Raw genomic sequence first — 14,189 nt, forward strand, 5'->3', positions numbered from 1 at the left:
GCGACTCTCTCAACTTCAACATCTGGGACTTGAAAGTCCTGACCAATCGTTCAGCGGCACCGTTTGACTGTGGCGAAAACGGTGCGGACGTCAGATGTTGAATACCATTGGCCTTGCAGAATGACTGAAATTCTGCGGATATGAATTGTGGGCCATTGTCGGAAACAATAGTCTGTGGCAGACCTTCGATGCAAAAGATAGCGGATAACGCTTGGATGGTGGCAGATGACGTCGTGGAAGACATCCGGACAACAAAAGGAAAATTACTGAATGAATCTACCACAACCAACCATCGAGCATTCCAGAATGGGCCAGCAAAATCGATGTGTAAGCGTTGCCAAGAGGAAGCGGCTTTTGGCCATGCAATGAATTTCCGCGGTGGCGCGAATTGTTCGGCACACGCTATGCAAGAAGAGCACATATGCGTAATTGCAGCACCGATTCCGAACCAAGTACAGTGCTGACGAGCAAGTTGTTTCGTTCGCACTATACCCCAATGTCCTTGGTGGAGAAGCCGTAAGACAGAGGACTGTAACGAACGTGGGACCACGACCCTGGACTGATCGTTATCAGAACGCAACAGCAAAACACCACGTCGAACAAGAAGTCTGTCTTTGTGAGCAAAAAATCGGCGAACCAACGGATCCTCGATCCGTGATTGTGACAAGGGCCATTGCGTAGCAACAAAACGCAGAACGGTAGCAAGGACAGGGTCAGCAGCTGTGGCTGTAGCTACACGACGAAAATCAATCGGAAACGATTCTACCACGTCATCGGTTTCCGAATCAATGAACATGCAAGCAAGTTCGGGAGAATCGAATGCTCTATCCTCAGCAACAGGCAAACGGGACAACGCATCGGCGTTTCCGTGCTTAGCAGTGGACCGATGCAAGATATCGTAGCGGTACTGCGAGAGGAAAATTGACCAGCGAATGAATTTCTGCGCTGTACTGGAGGTACAGGCTTGTTCGGATGAAAAAGCGATGTCAAAGGTTTGTGGTCTGTGATGATGGTAAAGTGACGACCATACAAGAAATCATGAAACTTAGTAACACCAAATACGAGAGCCAAAGATTCTTTCTCGATCTGTGAATAATTTCTTTGCGCAGACGAGAGCAATTTGGACGCAAAGGCAATAGGGCGATCGTGCGAACCATCTTTGTGCGCAAGCACAGCACCGATCCTGAAATCCGATGCATCCACCATCAACATAAGGGGTTTCTGGGGATGGAATGGCGTAAGGCAAGTATTGGGAAGCAACGCCGATTTCAACTGGCGAAAGGCGCGTTCGCATTCCGTCGTCCAGACGAACGGAACACCTTTACGGCGTAAGCGATGAAGCGGAGCTGAATGGAAGAGGCGTGGCGCACATAGCGGTGACAATAATTTATTTTTCCCAGCACACTCTGTAGCTGCCTCAAATTCTGCGGCGAAGGCAAGTCTTGTATGGCACGGAGGTGCTCTGGACTGGGATGTATGCCTTGGGGATTGAGTACATGGTCCAGGTAGGGTAAGTCCCGAGCAAAAAACACACATTTGTCCTTCCGCAAGCGAAGACCATTTTGTCGCAAGACCTGAAATAATGTTCTGAGATTGGCTAAATGTTCTTCTTCTGTCTTTCCGGAGATCACAATATCGTCCAGATAGTTTGCTACAGTAGGGACCGACGCACAAACAGTTTGTAAATATTGCTGAAACAATGCAGGGGCGGATGCACACCCGAATGGCAGTCGTTTGAATCGGTACAAACCAAGATGCGTGTTAACCACCAAAACGCGCTGGGATTCGTCGTCCACCGGTATTTGCAAGTACGCATCTGCTAGGTCCAACTTCGAAAAATATTGTCAAAAAGATCTTCCGGGCGGGGTAAAGGAAAAATTGCAGTCACTAGTTGTGAATTCACTGTTGCCTTGAAGTCCACACAAAGTCTCAATTTTCCGGATGGCTTTGGCAAAATTACTAAGGGTGATGCCCAGAGAGAAGCCTACACACGTTCAAGTACACCTTGTGATTCCAAATCGTTTAATGTTTTTGCGACCTCATCACGCAATGCGCGGGAAACATTGCGCGCTCTGAAAAATTTCGGTTGCGCGTTTACTTTCAGTTCCAAATGTACCTTATAGTTCTTAGCGCAACCAAGGCCCGGTGCAAAAATGTCTGCAAACTCTTCACATAGACGAGAAACACTGTCTGAAGGCACAGTCTGGTTCACTGATAGGACCTGATTGACTATAGACAAGTTAAACAACTGAAATAAATCTAAACCAAACAAGTTCACTGCAGAAGAAGAACGAAGGACGTACAATGACACAAGTTTTGTTTGTCCCTTGTATGTTGCAAGAAGGCTGCACTGTCCTAACACAAGGATTGCTTGTCCTGAATAACTACTGAGCTTAACATTTGTGGCACGCAACGGAGGGGTGCCCAGCCGTTTGTACGTGTCTTGATTGATTAGTGAAACGGCAGCTCCGGTATTGAGCTGGAATGCTATCACGTTGCCGTTAATGGCCAAGTCCACAAAAAGTTTATTGTCCTGCTGACGACAAGAGCGACTGTCTCGTGCAACGTGAACTGACACTGGTACAGAAATACTTGCGACTTGATGTGATTTCCAGCGACGTCGACGCACACTGTTTGTGGGACGAACACAGTCACTGTTAGAGAGAGTAGCACTGGGCAGAGTGGAATGAACTACATGAATTTCCATGGGCGAAGGTTCACGAGCCTGAGTATTCTGGGTTCGATTCCGATTCCGGCGCGAAGCAAAGGGCCTGGAATGTTTGAGAGTGTCTGATCTGAGCTTTTTCTGGCAAACACTTTGAACATGTCCTTTTTTATTACAGAAAAAGCAAATAGCCTGGTGTTTTTTTTTTTTTTTTTTTTTTTTTTTTGTGGTTTTCGGGCGCACAACTTCAATGGTCATTAGCGCCCTGACTACTCTAAGAATGCACCGCGAGGCACAAGTTGACAACAACAACTAAAAGGGAAAACACAATAAAAGACAGACTGACAGGCATAGGATTAAAAAACATCATCAAATGTCCTTAGCGAGGTTTGTCAAATTGATAAAACAAAGAACACGAGCAGCTGCTCGTGGGTCATCCGCTAAAATGGCATCTAAAGTATTAGGCAGGTTAAGATCGAGGCGCAGTGTGTTAAGATCTGGACAGGACATTAAAATGTGTCTAACCGTCAGCAAGTGCCCACATGGGCAGAACGGCGCCGGCGCAGCCGTCAGCAGATGGCGATGGCTGAACCGGCAGTGTCCAATTCTTAACCTTGCTAAAACGACCTCCTCCCGCCGAGAAGGCCGTGAGGAGGACGTCCAAGCCACGGGAAGAGGTTTTAAGGCCCGAAGCTTGTTGTCGGTAAGTGCAGCCCAATCGGCATGCCACAGCGACACAACGCGCCGACAAATGACCCTGCTAAAATCGGACGAAGGGACACAACAAGAAGCTGTCCGAGGCTGGAGGACCGCAGCCTTGGCCGCGGCATCTACAGCTTCGTTCCCAGGGATACCGACATGGCCAGGAACCCACATAAAGCTAACCGGCGTACCGACGTCCACCAGCTGCTGAAGAGAGCGTTGGATCCGGTGTACGAAAGGGTGAACCGGGTACGGATCACTGAGGCTCTGGATGGCGCTCAGGGAATCTGAGCAGATGACATAAGCAGAATGCTGGTGGCGGCAGATGTAAAGAACAGCCTGGAAGAGGGCAAAGAGCTCAGCTGTGAAGACCGAACAATGGCCATGGAGCCGGTATTGGAAACTTTGTGCCCCGACAATAAAGGAACACCCGACCCCATCATTGGTCTTAGAGCCATCTGTATAAATGAAAGTCATGTTGTTGAACTTCGAACGAAGTTCCAAAAAACGGGAGTGGTAGACCGAACCGGGGGTGACCTCTTTTGGGAGCGAGCTGAGGTCGAGGTGAACGCGGACCTGAGCCTGGAGCCAAGGTGGCGTGCGGCTCTCGCCCACTCGAAAGGTTGCAGGGAGTGAAAAATGAAGGTGTTGAAGGAGGCGACGAAAGCGAACTCCAGGGGGTAGCAAGGCAGAGACATACAACCCGTATTGAAGGTCAAGAGAGTCGTCAAAAAAGGAACGATAAGACGGATGGTCGGGCATTGACAGTAGCCGACAGGCATACCGACAAAGCAGTATATCGCGCCGGTAGGTGACTGGCAATTCGCCAGCGTCAGCATGAAGACTCTCTACGGGACTGGTATAAAATGCTCCGATCGCAAGTCGTAAACCCCGATGTTGTATGGAGTTGAGGCGGCGTAAGATGGATGGCCGTGCAGAGGAGTATACGAAGCTCCCATAATCCAGCTTGGAGCGGACGATTGACCGATATAGACGAAGTAGGACGGTTCGATCCGCTCCCCACGACATACCACTGAGAACACGGAGGACATTTAAAGAACGGGTACAACGGGCGGCCAAATATGACACATGTGGAGACCAGCTAAGTTTCCTGTCAAAGGTAAGGCCTAAAAATTTGATTGTCTCCACGAGTGGGAGAGCAACGGGACCGAGTCGTAAGGATGGTGGGAGAAACTCTTTGTAGCGCCAGAAGTTAATACAGACCGTCTTCTCGGCAGAAAAACGGAAGCCATTGGCGACACTCCAGGAGTAAAGACGGTCAAGAGAACGCTGAAGACAGCGCTCCAGGACACGTGCACACTGCGCGCTGCAATAGATGGTAAAATCGTCCACGAAAAGGGAGCCTGATACATCAGCTGGGAGGCAATCCATTATTGGATTGATCGCGATGGCGAAGAGAGCGACGCTCAAAACTGAGCCCTGTGGCACCCCATTCCCCTGGCGAAAGGTGTCGGACAGGACAGAACCCACACGTACCCGAAACTGTCGATCCATTAAAAAGGAACGAATAAAAAGAGGGAGGCGACCGCGAAAGCCCCATGTATGCATGGTGCGGAGAATGCCCGCCCTCCAACAGGTGTCGTAAGCCTTCTCCAAATCAAAGAACACAGCCGCGGTCGGGCGCTTCCGCAAGAAGTTATTCATAATGAAGGTCGACAAGGTAACCAGATGGTCAACAGCAGAGCGGCGCCTTCGAAATCCACATTGTACATTGGTAAGTAGGCGTCGAGACTCGAGCAGCCAAACCAATCGAGAGTTAACCATTCGCTCCATCACTTTACAGACACAGCTGGTAAGCGAGATGGGTCGATAACTGGAAGGCAAGTGCTTGTCCTTCCCCGGCTTAGGAATTGGGACAACAATAGACTCGCGCCAGCATGCGGGAACATGTCCCTCAATCCAGATGCGATTGTATGTACGAAGAAGAAAACCTTTACCCGCAGGAGAAAGGTTCTTCAGCATCTGAATATGAATAGAATCAGGCCCTGGAGCGGAGGACCGTGATCGGCCATTTGCGGTTTCGAGTTCCCGCATGGTGAATGGGGCATTATAACTTTCACAATTCGAGGAGCGGAAGTCAGGTGGCCTAGCCTCCTCTGCCTGTTTGCGGGGGAGGAAGGCAGGGTGGTAATGAGCGGAGCTCGAAACCTCGGCGAAAAAGCGGCCGAAGGCATTGGAGACAGCCTCAGGGGCCACAAGGACTTCATTCGCGACCTTCAAGCCAGAAACTGGGGAGTGGACCTTAGTGCCAGATAGCCGGCGCAGGCTACCCCAGACAACAGAAGAAGGAGTAGAACTGTTGAAGGTGCTTGTGAAAGCAGCCCAGCTGGCTTTCTTGCTTTCTTTAATAATACGACGACACTGAGCACGTAATCGTTTATAATTAATACAATTCGCCACTGTAGGGTGGCGCTTAAAGGTGCGTAAAGCACGTCGACGAGCACGTAAAGCGTCTCTACATGCTGCGGTCCACCAGGGGACCGGTACGCGACGTGGAGAAGAAGTAGGGTGAGGGATGGAATATTCAGCAGCAGCGAGAATGACTTCCGTGAGGTGTGCGACCTGACGATCGCAGCTTGTGAAGGTTTGATCCTGAAAGGTCGCCCTGGAAGAGAAGAGCCCCCAGTCTGCCTTGGAGATGGTCCAACGAGAGGAGCACGGAGAGGGAGTATGCTGCAGGAGATGGATAACACACGGGAAGTGGTCGCTCGAATATGTATCAGCAAGTGCATACCACTCAAACCGGCGTGCAAGTTGGGGAGTACATATAGAGAGGTCTAAATGGGAATAGGTATGAGATGTGTCCGAAAGAAAAGTAGGGGCGCCAGTATTGAGGCAGACAAGATTGAGCTGGTTGAAAAGGTCTGCTAACAAGGAGCCCCTCGGGCAGGATGCTGGAGAGCCCCAAAGAGGATGGTGGGCATTGAAGTCTCCAGTTAACAAAAACGGTGCCGGTAGCTGAGCAATAAGTTGCGTCATGTCTGCCCTGGTAACGGCAGATGACGATGGAGTGTAAACGGTACAAAAGGAAAACGTAAAAGTGGGGAGAGTAATGCGGATGGCAACTGCCTGCAGGCCGGTGTGCAACGTGATGGGATCGTAGTAAATATCATCCCGGACCAGCAACATAACCCCTCCATGAGCGGGGATACCTACCACAGGGGGTAGGTCAAAACGCACAGAGGTGTAGTGTGCCAAGGCAATTTGATCGCATGGGCGTAGCTTCGTTTCCTGGAGGGCTACGACGAGCGGACGATGCAAGCGGAGCAGCAACTTCAAGTCCTCTCGGTTGGAGCGAATGCTGCGAATATTCCAGTTAATAAGTGCCATCGTAAGAAAAGGAAGATGAGAGAAGGGGTCACCTCGAAGGCCGCTTAGGGCCTGGCTTCGAGCGAGCACTGCCGCCGCTAGCAGGAGGCGGACAGTCATCGTCCATGGGGTCTATAGGGTCATCGGCCATCTCGGGAGGATGGCCGGGAGGGGGAGCTTCCTCCGCCGGTGAACGGCCAGATGTTCGGCTACCAGCGGTGCGGCCAGGCGAAACAGATGACGGCCTGGGGCGGCAACCGCTGGGTGGCGCAGGAGAAGAAAGGCGCCGCGGCGGAGAAGGAGAACTGTGCTTCCTATGCGCCTTTTTAGAAGGACGTTTGGTGGAAGTACCGGTCGAAGGCTGGAAGGTCGAGGGACGGAGGAAGTCTGCACGGGATGGTTCCTTCTTGAAGGCCCGTGCATCTGACTTCGGGGTCTTCGACTGAGCAGAAGCTGAGGAAGTGGCTGGTGTCTGTGGGGTGATGGGAGGAAGAGGAGATGTCGACCGTGCGATCTTAGCACTGGCCGAACGGACGACCGTGGTGCTGAAGGTCAGATCGCATGTCTGGGTTGCTACCTCCCGGGTAGTCCGAGGAGAGGCGAGGACAGTGCTGTATTTCCCCGCTGGGAGCAGCGTGGGCTTCCTACTAGCCAATAGCTTGCGAGCAGCCGAGGTGGACACTTTCTCTTTGACTCGAATTTCCTGGATACAGCGTTCTTCCTTATAGACAGGACAGTCGCGGGAGGATGCGGCATGGTCACCCTGACAGTTCACACAACGAGGAGACAGAGGTGGACAGTCACCCTCATGGGCATCCCTGCCACAAGTGACACATTTAGCCGCATTGGAGCAAGACTGTCGAGTGTGATTGAAACGCTGACACTGGTAGCAGCGCGTAGGTGTCGGGACATAGGGGCGAACAGAAATAACCTCGTAGCCTGCCTTGATGCGCGATGGCAGCTTAACACTATCGAAGGTTAAGAAAAGTGTCCGGGTCGGTACAAGGTCATTATTAACCTTTTTCATGACCCGATGGACAGCCGTCACGCCCTGCTCAGCGAGGAAAGATTGAAGCTCCTCGTCAGTCAATCCGTCGAGAGAGCTACTACAGACTACACCACGAGACGAATTCAAAGTGCGGTGAGCCTCCACCCGGACAGGGAACGTGTACAAGAGTGTGGCCCGAAGCAGTTTTTGTGCCTGAAAGGCACTCTCAGTTTCTAGTAATAAGGTACCGTTACGCAACCTGGTACAAGATTTGACAGATCCGGCTATGGCATCTACGCCCTTCTGAATAACGAAAGGGTTGACAGAGGAAAAATCCTTTCCGTCCTCAGATCGAGAAACTACGAGGAACTGTGGGGCAGGCGGTAGTACTTTTGTCACTGTTGGCTGGTCACGTTTCCGTTTGTGGGTCGAAGTCGAAAGCGATGGAGTAGAATCCATTGCGGAGGAATCCCCCATGATTGCCAGCGTCTCCGATGGCGCGCTCCTTCCTTGTGGGGACCCTCTCAGAGGGCACTCCCGCCTTAGGTGAATGTTTACACCTCAGGTCACACCTCCCGAGAAACAGACGGAGGGACCAATCGGCATGGTCAGAAGGTATCAGCTCAGGCAATCACCCCTCCCCTGGCCTGGCCTTTACCAGGGGGTACGCGCGTGCCTTACATGTCTACCCAGGGCGGGGACTTACGCGTTACCCCGTCACCGGCTACGCGTGCGAACGCGTGGGTCGGCCTTCAGACACGCACAGGGAGGAAGGAAGAAGAGGAAAAAGAAGAGAGAGGGAGAAAGAGGACAGACTGTCTCAAACGCCGAGGCGGAGACCAGAGAAGGCAAGGAGAAGAAGGCAATGAGAAAGCAAGGAGAAGGAGGCAATGAGAAGGCAAGGAGAAGAAGGCAATGAGAAGGCAAGGAGAAAAAGGCAATGAGAAGGCAAGGAGAAAAAGGCAATGAGAAGGCAAGGAGAAGTCAAGGGAAAGAGTAAGGAAGACAGTGGAGTGGAGAAGAGCAAAGAAAGGAACCAACAAAAGGAAGGAAGAAACGAGAAGTGAAAAACCAAAAAGACCACGATTATAGGTCGTGAAACCGTCCGTCTCCGGACGCAGGCGCTAACTACCCCCGTGAGGGGGATGGACTCCTTTTAGTCGCCTCTTACGACAGGCAGGAATACCTCGGGCCTATTCTAATCCCCGGACCCGCAGGGGGGAAATAGCCTGGTGTGACGGGGAATTCTCACGCGAATGTCTAGTAGCACACCGCGGGCATGATTTCACCGCATTTGCTTGCTTGCGCGGCACACGTGGCTGAGGTCTTGGCGGCTTTGGCGCGGACGGGCGCGAGGACTGTTTACTGTTCCGTGCAGCGCGCCCGGTGGGCCGGTGAATGTGACACATGGCCGGTGAAGTTTCAAACGATTCCTGAGCAAAGTCAAGTGTGTCCTGCCGATCCAATATGTCTATCACTTGTTGAAGGAAGGGATTGACTAGTTTCAAAATCTGTTCCCGTATAAGAAAATCAGAAACGTTCTGTGCAATTGCATCACGTACCATAGTATCTGAATAAGGGAGGCCACATTGACACTCAAAAGCATAATCCCCAGTAAGGCCTTGCAAAGTTGCAACCCACTCCCTATTAGTCTGACCGGCCATACGTTTTGTACGAAAGAAGGTATACCTTTTTGCAACTACATTGACTGATTCTTTGAAATAAGCATCTAATGCAGACAAAATTTCGTCGTAGGACAGAGTTGCTACGTCGCGTCGGGGAAATAATTTCACTGTCACACGGTACGTGGACACGCCGATGCATGACAATAAGAAAGGCTGCCGCTCGTTACCTTGAATTCTGTAGGCGGCGAGATGGAATCCAAATTGGCGTGACCACTCCATCCAGCTTTCCAGTGCCGCATCAAAAGGACGAAAAGGTGGTGCAATTGCGTGTTGTGGCTGCGGTAGCGGTGGAGCGGTGGCGGCCGCATCGTTTTGCATTGCACGTTGACCCTGGACGAGCTGTCCAAGTGCATCCACAAGGCCTGCGTCTGCTGGCTCTGCAAGCGATAAAATTCGGACAGTACATCTGGAGATTGTGGCGAAGCCATTACACAAGTAAATCAATATAGGTACGAACGCAGAATTCTCGGCGCCAAACTGTTGTGGACTGGCAAGACAGCCAATCCACAATGACGGGTAGCCAAAAGGCACGCGTTTAAGCTCACGCAGGATGGCGTGAGGTCTGGAACAGGTCAGGGATATGAGACTAGCAAAAATAGTACGTATCTGTTGGAATACTTAACTTTAATCCATAACTGGTGAACATCGGTCTGACGGTACATGCATCACAAGATAAATAGCAAATGATAATGGCGCCTTGCTAGGTCGTAGCAAATGACGTAGCTGAAGGCTATGCTAACTATCGTCTCGGCAAATGAGAGCGTAATTTGTCAGTGAACCATCGCTAGCAAAGTCGGCTGCACAACTGGGGCGAGTGCCAGGAAGTCTCTCTAGACCTGCCGTGTGGCGGCGCTCGGTCTGCAATCACTAACAGTGGCGACACGCGGGTCCGACGTATACTAACGGAGGTGACACCACAGTTTTAATTTAAGAAACTAAAACGCCTATTATAATTTTTAAAAATAATAATAACACAACACAAAAGTAAGCGCTAAGTGAACGCACTCTTAAATCTTTAATTATTAATCCCAAAGCGTGGGTTTACCACATTTAAATTCTCATTGCTATATAAAATATAAATACATGAATTCACAACACAGCATGGCTTCAAAATTTCTACCTGGCCAATCTATGGTCCTAAAACTTTCGTATTACATTCCAGCCAATCACATTAATAACTTATTAGCACGGTTGGTAAAATACAAACGTTTGCACTATAATGAATTTTAATAATCCACAATCACTCAAAAAACAACATCAGAAGTTCGATACGGAGCATGTAAGCCTGTTTATACAATCTTTCGGACCAAAGTATGCACGAGGACCACCATAACAGAAGTGCGCTAGTTGCTTTTAGGATAGGTGGTCCCATTAGCTTAATCACTGAGCAGATATTTACTTAAGCGACAGGTAAGATAGTTAATGCAAATAGAAGGTATTTCTAAAGTTTTCATTCCTCCCTTTTAACAAGAGTGTTTTAGTAAGGTGTAAATTACGCTTTGAGGAGACGCAATAGCAATCTAGCAGGCACGCCTTCACGAGGACGCCATGCCACTACACACGTACTAAACTAGCCGCGTATCCGCTGACCAAGCCAAACATTAACAACACAGTTCCATATTCCTGACGCCTAAATAGTCGGGATCAAAACAAAACCAAAAATCCCAAGAGCGCAAGATTCAGCACAGCTTCGGAACAGATCTTACTTCATGCGGTTGCCTTCACAAATACAGGTATCGAAATGAAAACAAGAACGTGTAACAACATTCCCTAATCAGCACAATGTTCTTTTTTAGGTCCCAGTAGCGCTAGACAACGCTGACATGGCAATGTTAAGAAACCTCTAAGGCAACACCCTACAACTGACAAGCCGAAACCAATGTGACCCCTTATCAGCTCCGTGACATGCCTCGAACCCCCAACTACAGTCAGTGCAACTCACTTAGAATAAATACAGCGGAAATAGTACGGCGGGCACATATACATAGGGATTAACAGAAAACTAGACTGAACTAGAATTAACCCTAATAACACAGCACTAGATCTTGGGAGACAAGGAACTAACTCCCCACCCGAAATTCTGCAAGCACAGGGCGGTAGCCTGAACTACCAAAACCTAGAAGTGCAAACGTACACAAATAACTACCAAAATACACCACTACACCGGTTAGCAACGATGCGTGGAAGAATTTGCACTGTCAGAATTGCACCAGTGAACAGAACAGAGGATTGCCACAGCGGTGGCCACAAGGCGGGAAAGACGACTGGATGAACTCAATCCCAAAGGACGATCAACTCGAAACATTCACACTTAACTTCATTTCTCCTTTCCCTCGGCGCACTTCGTCGTTTGTCCGGGACTGCTGTGCACAATTCTGAGCCGTCCCCAGCCATCCCGGCAGACACCGACGCAGCCGCACTACTCCCGGACTCAAACCCTCGCCGAACGTCGGCTCCACCGCCCCATGATGGTTACTGTTTGTTTGCCTTCGTCGACAGCCATCCGCCTCCCGCGGACAACCGGTGAAGATCGGACAGAGGGGCCCAACCAGGCCGGCGTTCCTCCACGGATAGAAGTGCGGGTCCGATAACAACACCCGTACGCGGAAGGCAGGATGTCGTCACCAGAGCAGACACGAAGGCCACTGCCCGACAACCTCCTCCAGCGTGATCGCGCTCGCCTATAAATCGTACAGGCCAAAGAGTCTGCTGGAGTAAACACGTGAGTCGGTCGTGTCACCAACCTACGGTTTCTAAGTACACCAAAGACAGAACTCGCAATCGATAGTGGGTATACTACGGGCGGGAGTTCAAACGAAAGAGCTTCATAAAAGACCAACCCTGAACAACCGCGGAAAAACGAAATAGAAGCGAAGCAATAAAAGACAGCAACGAGATGCTAGAGCCCGATCGCGCCCAAACACTGTAGATTACCAAAAATATTGGCTCCACACGACGCTCAGGAAACGAGCCGTGGAAAGATGGAAGTACACACGGTTCACTTACCAAGTGAAATCGGAACTCATCTGGCCAGACCATGGTTCTCCAGTCGTCTAGGGTCCAACAGACATGGTCACAAGCCCAGGAGAGGCACTGCAGGCGATGTCCTGCTGTTTCCAACGGTACTCGGGTCGGTCGTCTGCTGCCGTAGCCCATTAACTCCAGATTTCGCCGCACTGTCCAAACGGATACATTCGTCGTACGTCCTACGTTGATTTACGCGGCTATTTCACCCAGTGTTGTTTGTCTATTAGCATTGAAAACTATGCAAACGCCCTTGCTCTAGATCGTTAAGTGAAAGCTGTCGGCCGCTGGGTTGTCCACGATGAGTGGTAAAGCCAGAAATCTGGTATTCTCGGCACATTCTTGACACTGTGGATCTCGTAGTATTAAATTTCCTAACGATTTTGAAAAATTAAATGTCCCAAGCGTCTGGTTCCAGCTACTATTCCGCGTTAAAAGTCTGTTAATTCCTGTCGTGCGGCCGTAATCACGTCGGAAAGCTTTTCACATGAATCACCTGAGTGCAAATGACAGCTCCGCCAACGCACTGCCTTTTGCACCTCGTGTACGTGATATTACTGCCATCTGTGTATGTGCATATTACACGTCACATACATCTGTTCACGTATAAGCGATTAATATTTTAGTTTCAATACGGATGAAGGAAGATATGATTTCGGGAAGTAAAAAACGAAAAATTTCGACTCTCAAAATATTTTAGTGTGTGATAAATAGTTATTTTGCTACATGCTGCAGCTGAAAAATCGATGTTTTTCTGGACACTTACGGTGCGCCGAGCTACGAAGCCATTTTTAATGCCAGCGCATCATAATTTATTAAAATAGAGTCACGGTATTACGATAAAGTGCAATATGAAACCTATAACCAAAAATCTGTTATATTATAACTGTGACAAAGTTTCAAGCTAAGTTCATTCCAGATATCGAAAATTTATTCAGGCGTCTATGAAACGCATGTACTACATTCATGGTACTTTTGAACGGGATCTGACCGTAATAGCGATGTAGTGACACATCATTTCGGAAGACAGTGTTTGTTAACGACAAAAATTATATTCTGCGCATGTTAATAGCACAGTCTAATAAATACAGTCATGACAAGGAAGTTGTTACCGTGTGACAGCTGGAGCGGCACTAGCACTCCAAGCGGTGAGAAGGCAGACATTCACAAGCGTCGGAAGGATAATGTTTGTTTTTAATTATTTTCTATTTAGTTAAGGGAAGAGTTGCTACATTTTTGCGTTCCGTGCGTTAGTAAGTTACCAAGAGACAAGAATTATCGTCAAATACATGAAAAACAGCCGAATCACACTGATTCAATGACCAAAGCTGCAACTCATTCATGAATAAATACTTTCGAATATGTCTATATCTGCAGCTTATTCCGATAAAAGCAAGAGAATATGAACAAATTTCATCGATGAGAAGCTTATATTTCTGTTGTTGTCTGCTATTATCACAGGTACTTTCCTTGACATATAACAATCGTTCATGAGGTCCTACGATTTGCCTTTTCTTACCCTTCAATCGACTTTCTAATAGACAAATATCTTTATATATGTGATTACTTTTGCTTGAAAAGTGTATGAGTTGAAGATTCTTGCCCCGGGTGGCTCATTTTTAGCAACAGTCGTGGAATTAGTTTCCCTATGTTGCTAATCAGTTTTATTCCTTTTGACGATTTATTATCACGTCTGTGTGGTTTTCCTTAAAGCTACAGCTGAGGTGGATTGTTTGATATGCTAAAAATGCAGGGATTACATTCCACATAAGTTTCCTACGGTCCAAATTCACTG

Source organism: Schistocerca piceifrons, chromosome 8 (genome assembly GCF_021461385.2).
Source record: "Schistocerca piceifrons isolate TAMUIC-IGC-003096 chromosome 8, iqSchPice1.1, whole genome shotgun sequence".
Taxonomy (NCBI): domain Eukaryota; kingdom Metazoa; phylum Arthropoda; class Insecta; order Orthoptera; family Acrididae; genus Schistocerca; species Schistocerca piceifrons.